The 13,434-nt window shown below is 38.4% G+C and overlaps 1 protein-coding gene and 1 long non-coding RNA gene across 4 annotated transcripts in view; one reads left to right on the forward strand and one right to left on the reverse strand.

The window, feature by feature from the left end:
* The window catches only part of CRB1 (crumbs cell polarity complex component 1), a 166,372-nt gene that overhangs the window by 95,162 nt on the left and 57,776 nt on the right, over window positions 1–13,434 (forward strand). The gene's annotated exons all lie outside the window — the stretch shown is intronic.
* LOC311601096 lies at window positions 781–7,570 on the reverse strand. Its single transcript, XR_014780459.1, has 3 exons — window positions 7,472–7,570; window positions 6,519–6,559; window positions 781–4,473 (listed from the first exon to the last, which is right to left on the reverse strand). It is a non-coding gene; the product is annotated as an uncharacterized lncRNA (long non-coding RNA).

A 13,434-nucleotide genomic window follows, 5' to 3' on the forward strand; every position in this document is an offset into this window, starting at 1 on the left:
GGCTGGATTTTTATAGTGCAAGAAAAGGAATGATCCTTTCTCTGTTCTCACACTACAGTGATCAGCAAGAATGAATTTTGTGACCTCAAAAGGTGTGGGCATTTTGCTTCCCTAGAAAACAAGCAATTCACAGTGAACACAAGCTGGGTGTCTTCTAATTCTGCTCTGCCTTAAGCATTCTGGTGAGCCGCCTCCATCCTGTGGGTTTCAGTTCCCAGTCAACCCTTCAGCTTCCAAACACCACGGGTTTGGAGAACCCAGGAAGTTTAAGAATTGGACGCCAAGTAACAGGGAAGAAGACTAAATGTTACCAATCATTTCATATATGATAATCCTGCTTGTGCTACAGTATACATGTGGTGGTCGGACATTAACTTTTAAGACTTGATTCTCCTGTTTTACCATGAGTTCCAGGGACTGATGAAAGGTCACCAGGCTTGGGAAGCAATGGATCCACTCACAGACACACCTCACCCAACTTCTGTTTTTAATGTTTTGAGGCGTTACCACACGGGCCATACCTACTTACTTTCCCATCAGGAAGTAAGCAAGAGATTCAGTTTCTCCTCTTCCTCCTACTATCTCATTTATATTCAGAATTATAATCGTTGCATTTAAATACCAGTTTATAGGAACTCATTGTATTTCTAGTGCTTATAAATAAATACATATGTGCTATGTTTCACTCATTTAATTAAGTTCACATATGAGGATATTACATTTATGTGTGTACCAACAAATAAATAAGTAAAAGTGTATGTTACATTACTCTACCTATTTTGTTAATTAAATTTGCATATGTGCAAATATTCTGCTTCCTTTTTAACGGCCATGACTTTAATATTTGGACTTCTCATTTTCTATTGCATAACTAATAGTACATGTTTTCTCTAAATAAAACTTTCTGTTTTCTCCCCTTAAGAAATTAAGTTTTTCTTAGTAAAGAGCATATTCACTATGCCTTTTACCTTATATAGGACCTATTAAGTGCTCTAACTCTAAAGTTCAGATGTGCATCAAAATTGAGGGATTCTCAGCCAATTTACCTTTCAAAATCTTTATCTTATTTTTCTTCACTGCTGCTCCTCTAGCTGGTGAGATGGTAATGCTCTTTGCTCCTTTTTCTCCTGTGATTCTGAGCTGCAGTTTCCTCCCTGTGTCTGCTCGCTGCATCTGAAGCTCTGTTCAGGTCCTCCCGTCCAGTAACTCTGTTATCTGCGTCCAGTCCATTATTAATTCACAGAGGGCCTCTTACACCAGTGTTTTTCTATTTCTAGAAGATCCTACCTCTAGTCTTTGGAAATCTTGGACCTCTTCTGTTTTAAGATCCATTTATATTTTCAAAAATTTCAACTAAATAATCTACTATTGTAAATTTTTACATCTGCTCCTGTTTCATAACCACAGTTCTTTGCTTCCTTATCTATTCACTTTTTTTTTTTTTAGTGTGATTTCTCTTTCTTAGGATTTCTTTCTTTTCCTTAGACTTATTTGCTGCCAGGCTTAAAGTATTTCCCCAGATTGTGGGTTTCTTTGGTGTCTACCTTAGAGCTACTCACTCCCAGTTTGTAACTGTAGTTTTTGTTTGTTTCACAGCAGTGTGCATCTGAGATCCACACAACAGACCAGATTAGTAACTGGGAACTGTCAGCAAAATTGATGTTTCAGTTGGGCAAAGCCAAGACCAACACCTGTCACCACACACTTGTCCCTTCTGAGCCCTTCAAAAGACATGCTTCCTCTCAGCCTCAGATTGGACATCCTGTTGTCAGGGCGGAGAATGTCCAATTGCCAGCAGTCAAAGCCATATCTTTATCTTGAAAATTTTGTCAAGACAAAAGTTTCTTTTTTCATAGTCTGCTTTGCCTACCATGAATATTTTCTGTACTAACATTTTGGTTTTGCCAAACAGACTGCCACCTTCTAGTATTTTTGAACCCTCTGCTTATAAAACTTAAAAAAACAAACAAACAAACAAACCATTGCCCATTGCTGGTGAGTTTAGCCTTGCTTATTTGTTTTCAGGCTCTGCCTAGTTGGATTTTATTGCATATCTTCTTTATCAGCATGTAGATTTTTATCTCCACAAAAGATATTCCATGGTTTAGTCCTGTTAAGTAACTTTTTCATTTAATTTTAAAAGCATTTTATCCCGTGTTCCTTTTGTTATGAAAATAAAAAGGAAATTATACATTTTGAGTTTTCTACCTAGGAAATGAAGGTCTCAGTATGTTTCTCCTAAGGTCTCAGCTCTTTGTGAACAGCATGGCTTTTGTTAATTGAATCATTACTTGGAGACAGGTGTTTTAAAACTTTTTGTTTTACATTTTTTAGAAATGACTGTCATATTTATAAGCTTTAATCTATTTCATGGAATTATTTAAACAAAAGTCCAAATTGAATCTTTCATAATGCTTATGCTCACTCTTTTATAATCTCTGTGCCAATGTTTGATAACATGCTGGCTTATTTTTTAAACTAACATTCTACCATTGATATTTTAATTGCCATATGTTTTTATATTAATTTGTCTAATATAAGTATTTTACATTTGTAGCTTTACTTTCATACACTAAGTTATGATTTTGTATTATTATTTATTAAATGTCTAGACAGTGCCATCCTTCCTTGATGAAACATGGATATCCATGTTTATCTGGGTGCTTTAGGGTTAATTCAGAAAGAAAAACAATTCCTTTATCAATCCTCATTTCTCTTAGAGACATTTTAACTTTTAAGGTCTAGTTTTTGTTCTTTGGTTCTTCTGTTCCATAGATTAAACTCTGGGTTAATTTTTAATTTTGTTCTCAAACAGAGATATGATTTTTAAAGCTTTTAATTGCATTATAACCAAGAACACTGAGTGCACGGTAGGACTTAGCCTGAGGACTCTCCCCAGTGAAGCACATCTGTACAGCCAGCTCCCTGGTGGCAGGTTTCAGTCCACACTTGCACGTCCAGTGCAGATTTGTGCTGCACTGCACTGAGCTCGCAGCCTCATCCTGTCCAACCTCCCCCGCTCTCCTCCTGCCGTCTTGAATCTCACTCCTGTGTCTTTTCTCTTCCCAGTCTCTTTCCCCGCCTTTTCACTTCATTTTCCCAGAAACCAAGTTTTCGTGCATTCTAACATTTTCTGTATGTTCCTGTGTGGATTGAATTTTAGCTTTTCTCCCCGTGAGCTTTTCGGAAGTATATTTCCTTCCGTCTCTGGAGTACTAGATATGGACAATGGAGATATGTTTATTTTTCTACGAGAAACACTCTAACTTTGCAAGTCCACACTACCCAAATGTTTATCCAGCCGCCAGACACTTTTCTCTTTCTACATTATAACAAACAAAACAAAATGCTGATTTCTTTAGTATCCCCTTCCTGGACATCAGGGATATTGACTTCACTTTCCATCCGAAGGAGTACCATTTCGCTCCTCCCTGTCATTGATTCCTGCGGAAGTGTGCATGACTTCAGATTTGCTGACAGCTTTTGGAAAGCTTTGGTCTTAAGAGAAGTCCACTGAAGGGTGTGAGTGAGGAAACAAAGGGCAGTGTCTCTTGCAGCCATCTCACAGCTGTGAAAATAAGCTTGGGTGACACTGCCAGTCAGTGTGGCAGAGGGGCATGGATGGCTATCTCTGCATTTTAGAATTTGTGGCCAAAAACCTTAAAGATGTCTCTCCTTGGCCTGATCGTTATATGAGTCAATAAATGCCGTTATTATATAGCCGGACTACATTTACGATTTTCTGTCAGTCAGTTGATCTCAAATGGTCCTGACAATCTGATGTCGATCTGGAGAGATTCCACCCAGTCATTGCCAGGAGAATAAACGTGCCATCAGCCCTGTGCGTTGAGTAGGCTAGGCAATGGTCAAACCCCACGCGGCTCTGCTATCGGGAAGGAAGTTCCTCATAGGCTTCTGGTAGCTGGCGAGCCTCTGTTTGAACATCCCTAATCTGACGTGGGGGCTCGCACATTTTCACAGCTACTTCAAGCCAGTCAGATACTGGCAGCTCCCACCTCCAGCCCGGATTGTTTTCCTTTGATCTGGTATCTTCTTTAGCACTGCCTTGCACTGCGGAGTACTCTGTCTTTTCTCTTCGTAGTCCCACACGATGCTATTTCTAAAGGCACGTAGGAAGATGGAGGGTAAGAGTGGAGGAGGGAAATACTCCTCTAGTGACCTCTAACCAGCAGCCCTTGGCAATTGGCCTGTTCTCTCATCCTTGCTGATGGGGCACACTGGGGCTTCGCTGCTGATGATTTGATGCTACGCCTCTATGCTGTCCCTAAGGATGGGATGGGTTTCTGTATGTTGAATTCAGCACCTTCAGTCAATCTGCATGGTAAGCTATCTTTAAATATCATTTGTAGAATTTCGTCAGTTGTCATCTTTTTCGTGTCTTCAAAGCACGCTTTGATGGATACAGGCAGAAGCTGCTGAAGAGACAATGCTTTAAGCTGGCATGTGCCTCTGCTTTAAGAAAAAAGAAGCCAGTTACTGCTGTTCATGGTTTTCATTCTTCACTCTTGTTAACAACATATAGATGTATCTATGACAACTCTAAGTGTTAATAAATGGTTTGGGGACACTGCCACGTCTGGCTCTGCCACTTTATAATTGGCTTTTGGAAGGGGTGTGTGTGTGTCTCTGTGTCTCTCTGTGTGTGTGTGTGTGTGTGTGTGTGTGTGTGTGTGTGTGTGTGTGTGTGTGTTATAAGTGTTTATGTAATAGTATTATGTGTTTATGAGGATGGGGAGCATCTGAGACACAGAAATTGACACTGGCTGTTTTCTTCAGTCACTCTTCACCTTCTTTTGTTTGATACAGAACCTCCACTTATTAATTAACCAGGGCTGGGCATTGACCTCCAAGGATGTGCCTGCCTCTGCCCTTCCAGCCCTGGGGTTACAGACACAAGCCTGTGCCCCCAGCTTTTACATGATAATCCATGTACCTACACTCAGGCCCTCATGTTTGTGCAGCAGGCATTTTACAGATGAGCCAGTCCCACAGAGTTTTATAAACCCTGTAAGACTCAGTTTATTCAATTTAATGTCTACCTCACCTTAAACTTGTGAGGAACAAATGATACAATGTTGTGCACAAGACCTACCCAGTAGCTGAAGCCTATCGCTAATAACGTGTTCATATATTTTGCATATTTTTATAGTGTTGAGGATACAACAATGGCTTAATGAATATTTCTATATGCATGTTTATGTAGTTTGCATATTTTAATGAAATAGAGCTTAGAATTACCAACAGATATGCTTCTAACCAATAGATTTTCCAAATGGTTCTTTCAATGAGTAAATTCTAAAGTTAGAGGAATTTAAAACATTTTAAAGGATAGCCAAGTTCAGAAACATTAAGAAAATATATTACTTTGTAGAACTTCATATTTCCCCAAACTATTTACAAAGTAATTAATATATCCAGTGCTCACAACAACATAGATAGATGCAACTAAAGTATTCACTCTCATTCTGATGTCAACAAAAATAAAATTAATAGGAACTGGAGGCTCCTAGAAGAACCACATATGTACTTCAAGCCATTGCTGGAACATTTCAGCTTAGAAAACCTGTTCCTCTTCATTACTGAGTGTTCTTGTCGATTAGTATATAGAAAATTGTAAGGGTGCGAGTCAGTTTGCATTTTCAGCAATATGTTCAATATTTTCATGTCAGTATGATAAGGATACAATTAGAATGGAGATAGAGTGGAGAGAAATCTCCTGCTGCATTTGAATAGCTACTGTGTATTTTATGGAGGACGCTTTAACTCTGATCATGGGAAGCTAGAGATAGGAACTACACAGTCATTTCAAACACATATTTTGGTGAAACCGGCATCAGTTAGTTTATTTTTTAATACCTCTGCCACAGGTTGGGGACAACTTAGATGCCAGGCCAAAGTCTGTTCTCCTTTATCAGCACATTTACATACAAAGATAAAATTCGTGTCTCTTTCAAACTTTTTCATTTCTCTAACTGCAGCTCCTTTGCTTATCTCTGGAAATCCACTGAAATTCAAGACCTAACCTCTCCAAAGAGGCACTGTGAGGATTACTCAGAAGTACCTGCAAGCACCCGGTGTCCATGGCTGGAGGGCTGGCTCAGTGGTTGCTCCTGCAGAAGGCCTGAGTTTCACTCTGTACAGCCATGTCTAACTCTAGTTTCTCCTTGGGAGTTAGGCATACCCATGGTGCACACGCATACACAAAGTCAAAATAATCATACACATAAAACAATAAAATAAATATTATTTAAATGGGCTCCATCCGTATTTACAAGTCCAGATTTCTAGGAAAGTGTCCAGAGAATCTGTACTTTTAAATATAATCTACAGTGAGCAACTCTTACATATAAAATGTAAAGACTCACTAGTATACATCATCTCTTCAAATGAGACAGTATCACAAAATGACACTTAAATATTTCAGGTGATGTGTAATCCTGTAATGTCCCTTTATGTTCACAGTAGACATCTGTGGACACCAGATTTATAAACCTTACCTTGGAAAATGACTAGCATTTTTTTCCAATGTACTTATAGCCTGAAAAAATAGTGGATACATTTTGTTTTAATTTTGAAAATTAAAGATATTTTTATAAGCATTCAATAAAAAATATAGAGAGTATATAGTATTCTTGATGTATAGCATAACATACAATACTATATAAGTAATGCTGTATATAAGAAATTTAAGACAGAATTATTAATTCCTTTAACACTTATAAATATCCTTTGTGTTTTTGTTCATTTGATTGATTGCTTTTTGTTTTGTCAAAAAAAAACCCACATATACCAATTAATAAGGAGCAATACAATGTAGTCTGTGTTGGGCTTTAAGGGGAGACATTTCTGTAAGAATAAGAGCCAGCAGAGCCCTGAAAGGAACGTGAGACTTTGAATAGCTGGAGACAGTTTTATTCAACTGGAAAAAGATTGTATAGACCATCCACATAGTAGGTAGTGCAAAGTAATGCTGAGAGATAAATAAAAACCAGATTGTAGAAGGCAGTCAGCATTAAGCAGACCCTACCAGGCCAGTAATTCACTTGGCCTTTGACATGACTCTTTTAGCTTTTCAGAGCTAAAACATTAATACGTTTTTGAGAAATGACAAACAGCACTACTGAATAATGTAAAGGCAGTTTCTACTCGGGCCCAGAGGACGCAAACAGCACTAGAAACCGCAGTACACACAATCTGACACAAAGCAGCTTTCTCTAACCACCAGAACTCGGTTTAATCATTCACTTTTGAGAAGAAGCGGGGATAAAGGACTCAAAAATGGCAGAGCCATTGATGATGGTTTACTGATCGAAGCCTATTAGGATAGTTCTGGTTGAACTGGGTTGAGTTTCTCTGAAATTACCTTTCAAAGTGACATCAACAGAGGTGAGCACAGGCATCACTGAAGTTTCTATATGTTAGTCCATAAAGTAACTAAAAAATCACTTACCTGTATCCGCTGAGGGGTACAGTAACTTTTGAAGTATAAAATCAAGTGAAAGGTAGAAGTGATGAAACTCCAAGCTGCTTGCAATTTCGCCTTTCATCTGAAGATAGCAGAATATTCACACAATGAACTGAATAAAATCTTTCTCTGGGTTCAGTGTATTTTGTCCGAGCTTCAATATAGTGCTGAACAAATATCAGTACTAGAGAATGTATTTGTGTGTATCATACGTTCAAATGATGTGGCAGTAAAGGACACAAATGTCCCCTGGTTTTGTATGTACACAAAATGAAATATGACACAAAATAAGTCACCAATAGTAACAGCATGTTGCTTTGGAATCACTAAGGTTTTAATAGCCCAAGGCCAAGAGCCTTTGACATAACCTATTTTTATAATTATTATGAAAAAAGTTATACTTTAATAGTTTCACATTAAGATATCTTAGATATCTTTTCCCTTGCAATTCTGCTTTAAAATGCAGCCAATCCTGTGCGTTGTCGATGACTCATACTAATGGTTATTGTCCTATGCTATTCGGATAATGGTTTTACCCCTTTTAATTAATTCACTATTTATTTCCTTCCTTCCTTCCTCCTCCCCTCCCAACCCCCACTCCCTCCTCTCTTTCCTTCTTTTTGTGTGTGTATATGTGTTGGATTGTATTATTGTGGGCATTCAAGTGCTAAGGAATGGGTACGGAAGTCAGAAAAAAACTTTTGGGAGTCAGTTCCCTCCTTCTACTGAAGGACTTGGGGGATTGAATTCAGATCACCAGTCTTGTGTAGTGAGCACTTTTGCCCACTGTGCCATCTCATCATCCTTTGACATATTTTCAATCCCCAAATGTTTATTTTTTTTAATACTTCTATTTTTATTGATTGATTGTGCGTTTCACATGTATGTGTGACTGCTTGTATGCATACACGTATACCACATAAATGTCTGGTGCCTGAAGAGCCCAGAAGAAGGTTGGGGGTGACAGGTGGTGTGAGCGACCTGGTGTGGGTGCTGGGAAATGAACCCCGGTCCTCCATAAGAGCAGGAGGTGCTATTAACAACTGCCCCATCGTCTTTATACAGCTCCTAAGTGTCTTTATACTTTAAAAAAATGTTATTTTATGCCAGCACATGACATTCTTCTCCTGGAAGCATCTCACAATAGAAAATGGAAGAGTCCATCTGAGAGCTAGGCAGACTGCGAGCCAATCTGGACCTGACTCAGTGATGTCTCCTGGGAGTTGATTGTTGCTATGTCCACATCAGCATTTAAGGCAGGAAGCATATATAAACACTTGCCATGACCCATGACCTGGAACCACTTGCCTTGGGCAGTTTCTCCTTTTAAGCTTTTTTTTTTTTTTAGCAGCCTTCTATGCAAATCACAATTGTCTCCTCTTCCACACTTCAAAAACTATCACAAAATAGGCATGCTATAGGACTGTAATAAATTCAGCATATTCTCCACCTAGAAATTAATCTTTACATAGAAATTATGACAGAATCTGGGGACTACAAGAATCAGGAAAGGCCACTGAACCATATAACCTTTCTCATCTTCAGTCTTTACTATTACATCATGCTGGATGGCTGTCCTTTCTGATTCTGCACTTCCTCGCCAGGAAACCTGCTGTCTCTCGAGATAGCTGGCAATGCTTGGTTTACCTCAACTCCCAGAAGAGTACACCTAGTGATCATAAGTATATCATCCCATGGTATCTTGCTAATCCTGCCATGTTCTCATGTGGGACCAAGTAAACCATCAAATTTCACCAGGTAGATACTTGGCAGCAAAAACAAAGATGTTCTGACATATTCAAAGATTAGCCTTTTGTCAGGTTAACCATCCACACTTTCTGCAACCATTCTTCTATCACTGTGCTTTTATATAAACTTACTACTAATATGCCTTTCCTAGTGCTATTTCCTGTGTCTTTCAACTCTTTGGACTCAAATAAAACATTTCAATATCGAGTCTGGAGTCAGAAAGATAGGTTTCTTATTTCCAGGACACTTGAACATCTGTGAATAAGACACTCAGAACCAAGCCATTTATGGTCAATAAACAGTAACACAAATTTTATCTTATTCCCCAGAAGACTCAGACAGAAACTGCTCATAAAATAATGTTTCAGATGAAAGACTGGAGAAGAATCAAGTTGTACCCATAAGGGACTGCATATAGTCATGAAATATCAAAGCCACTGTTAGAACTCCATGTCAAGGTGAAAACATCACACTGTTAGGACATTTGGACATTTTTTGTGAGCCTACATTTTCTGTGTGTACACAGGCATTATTTGACTGTCTCAATAATAAATACACAAAATCTCTATTTGCAGGAAAAATAGGTAATGGTTCTCTGCAGCTTGTGGAAAGCCTCCTCCCATAGCTGCTACCCCGAGCATCCTTTTCCTGCCTTACATCTATCCTGTTCTGTTCCATATCTTTCCACTATTCTATTCAAATTTGGCTTGTTCCCATCAATTGTTTTTCTTTCCATATTCATAAAATGCAGAGTAATTATGGGCATGGCTTCATATGCCCAATCAAAGTTTGCACATGTCTTAGTCACTTCTTCCATTACTGTAAGAAATTCCCTGGCAAGAGCGATTTTAAGAGATGCAGGGTTTGTTTTGGCCCACAGTTCAAGGTGCAGTCCTTTACAGTGGGGGAGTCGAGGCAGCAGGTGCTTGAGGCAGCAGTGCTGAGGTCACTTTGTCCTTTTTATACAGTGCAGGATCCCAACCCAGCAGACAGTGCCACTCAACCTCAATTAGCTCAAGATAATCCCCAGAGGCAATGCCCAGAAGCCCATTTCCCAGGAGATTCTAGCTTTCAACAAATTGGGAATTGAGACTAACCACTAGAGCATACGCTGATGTTCTATGCAAACTTCTCAGTTTTCTTTGTTTGTTCCTTTGTCACCATTCTGTTTGTTTCTGTGCATTGTTTCAAGTATGCATAAAGCAATAATTGGTGGTGGTTGTGGTGGTGGTTGTGGTGGTGGTGGTGGTGGTGGTGGTGGTGTGTGTGTGTGTGTGTGTATGTGAAAAATCTTGGGTTTGGTTTTTGGTTTTTGTTTCTTAATAAACCTATCCCCCTTATCTTAACTGGGATTTTTGTTGTTGTATTGAGTCTTTTTGGCAGGGGGCAGGGAGGATATTATTTGAGTTTTAGTTGTTTGTTTTCATTGCTGTGATGAAAACCCTGGGAGTGAGTAGTAAGTAAAGAAGAGGATTTATCTCTTATCCTAATGGAGGCTGGGACGTCAAGAACATGATACTAGCATAATGTGGGACTTCCTTTTTGTATGATAATGGCGGAGGCGTCTCATAGTGACACTAAGCAAGCCTGATAGCTTAAGCTCCTCTTCCTTTACAAATGCCGCCATGAATAGCCTAGCCTCAGACATCATCTAATGCTACCATTGACCTTTAATTGATACTTAAATTTTACCACACTGTAAAAATAACTTTTATTCACCTCATGTAATTGTCTTCTCAGACACTTACTTCTGAATAAACTCACCCTTTATAACTCTTTCTGAATTCTGGCTGCCTGGTTCAACTCAGCTGTTCTGGCTTACACTCATCTCCAAAATGACTAATTCATTCTGATATCTCTCTCCTTCTCACTGAATTGCTCTGCTTGGAAAAAATTGCCTCTGGACTTCATAAATGGAACTGCCTAAACTCAACTGTACTTCCAAACTGTACTGTCTCCATGAATGTTACTGTATTCCTCCTGCACGCCACCCTCTTCCTCCTGTACTATCTTTCTTTCTTTTGTACTCTCTGCCTGTATTCTCTGTCTGTCTGTCTTCTCTCTTACTCTCTATATCTGTACTGCTCTCATGTGAGTTGGGCATATCCTATTCTGCCAAATCTTTCTCTGATTTGTCACTTTGTCTGTCCTTCAATTACATGTCATTATTTGGAACCTAGGTTTATACTAAGGGCATGTCTGTATTCCAGCCATATCACACAGACCTAGATCTTTGGTTGTGGTCAGAGTATCCATGTTGCTGGATTAAAATCAGGAACAGTATCTGAGCATAGTGGCATATTTCTTTAATCTCAGTATGTGGGGAGGCAGAGGCAGGTTGGTATCTGTGAGTTCAAGACCAACCTGGTCTACAAAGGGAGTCTAAGACAACCAAGGCTACACAAGGAAATCCTGTCTCAGAAAACAAAAGCAAAAACAAACAAACAAAAACATCAGGAACAGAACCAGCAAAAATCTTAGTACCTTATACTATTGCTGAAATTATCTCATTAATAAAGACTGACAAAGAACTTGTAGCACTTATTTGGAAGAAATTAGCAACAAATATCCCCAAAGCAACCTGCTCCAGTTCATAAAAAGAACTAATAGGATTCTCCCCAGAATAGTAAAAGGGATGCTGATTTCTGAAGCTCCTACATTTTATACCAATGCTAATAAACCAGGAATGTCAGGTTGTAAGTCAGGAAATATAAATAGATTATTCAAAGCCCATATGTTTCAGTTTGAAAATCAGAACTGAGCAGGGTGTGGTGGCGCACACCTTTAATCCCAGCACTCAGGACACAGAGGCAGGCTGATTGTTGTGAGTTTGAGGCTAGCCTGGTTTACAAAGCCAGTCTAGGACAGCCAAGGCTACACAGAGAAACCCTGTCTTGAAAAACAACAACAACAACAAAATCAGAACTATAAGCAATTCTTATTGTTTTATTAATTTTTTTCTGAACCTATCAATATAATTACTGACTCACAATATGTAGAGAGGGTTGTGTTATATATAGAAACTGCTGATCTTATTCCTGGTAATTCAGAATTAACACATTTATACCACTGCAACAGACAATTCAAAACAGAAATTATCCATTATATATCACCCATATTTGATTTTATATGGGATTGTCAGGTCCATTGGCACAAGGAAATGAAGAGATTGACCAATTATTAATAGAAAATGTGCTAGAAGCCTCAGAATTTCATTTTTTAAAAAATCATGTTAACAGCAGAGGTTTACAGAAAAAATTTTCCACTACTTAGAAACAAGCCAAAGAAAAAATGTTAATGTCCTATTTGTTCTTTGTATAATCAGGTTCCATTACCTGATGGAAGTAACCTTAAGAGTACTCAAAGAAATGAAATTTGAAAGATGGAAATGTTTCACTTTGTAGCTTTTGGGAAACTAAAATTTGTACATCATACTGTTGAAACATATTCAGGATTTCAATGGGCTTCTGCTTTAAAGTTGGAAATGGCTAATTCTGTAATTGCACTTTTGTTAAAAGTCACACTTTTAATGGATATACCTTTACAAATTAAGACTGTTAATGGCCAAGCATATGTTTCCAGTAAAATGAAACTTTTTTGCTTATTATAACATACAATATATTACAGGTATACCATACCATCCTACTGGTGAAGCAGTTATAGAAAAATAAGAGTGAGGGGATTACAATCTGGAAATAATGTGAATAAATTATAATTTTTTTAAAAAGAAAAAGAAAAAAACCCTGCTGAATTAGATCAACCTGTATACTTTAAAGATGTTTGTAACATCCTAATAGAAGGCAGGGAATGTGATATGTTGGGGAAAAAGTTTTTATCTATATTTCCACAGTAGAAGAAAGACATGGGTTCCATCAAAATTGATAACAATTTGATCCTAGGAAGAGAAGCTTCAACATGAAACACAAAAGTCAAGGGAGGAAGAGACACAGAAAGACAGCAACTTAGATGATGAAAAAAAAAAAAAAGACAACAACAACAACAACAAAACTGATTCCTCCCCCAACCCCCGAATGGAAACAGGTCAAGAAGCCAACTGAAAAAGTATGGGTTGCTCAACAGACTGGACTGAAAACCCCGATGCAGAAACGGACACTTGCTGAAAGACAGATGATTGGGATCATCCCATCAACAGATCTTCATAAGGGCATTCAGGCTGTTAAACTTAAGGATGTTCTGAC

Source organism: Acomys minous (assembly GCF_964271855.1).
Source record: "Acomys minous genome assembly, chromosome: 1".
NCBI lineage: Eukaryota > Metazoa > Chordata > Mammalia > Rodentia > Muridae > Acomys > Acomys minous.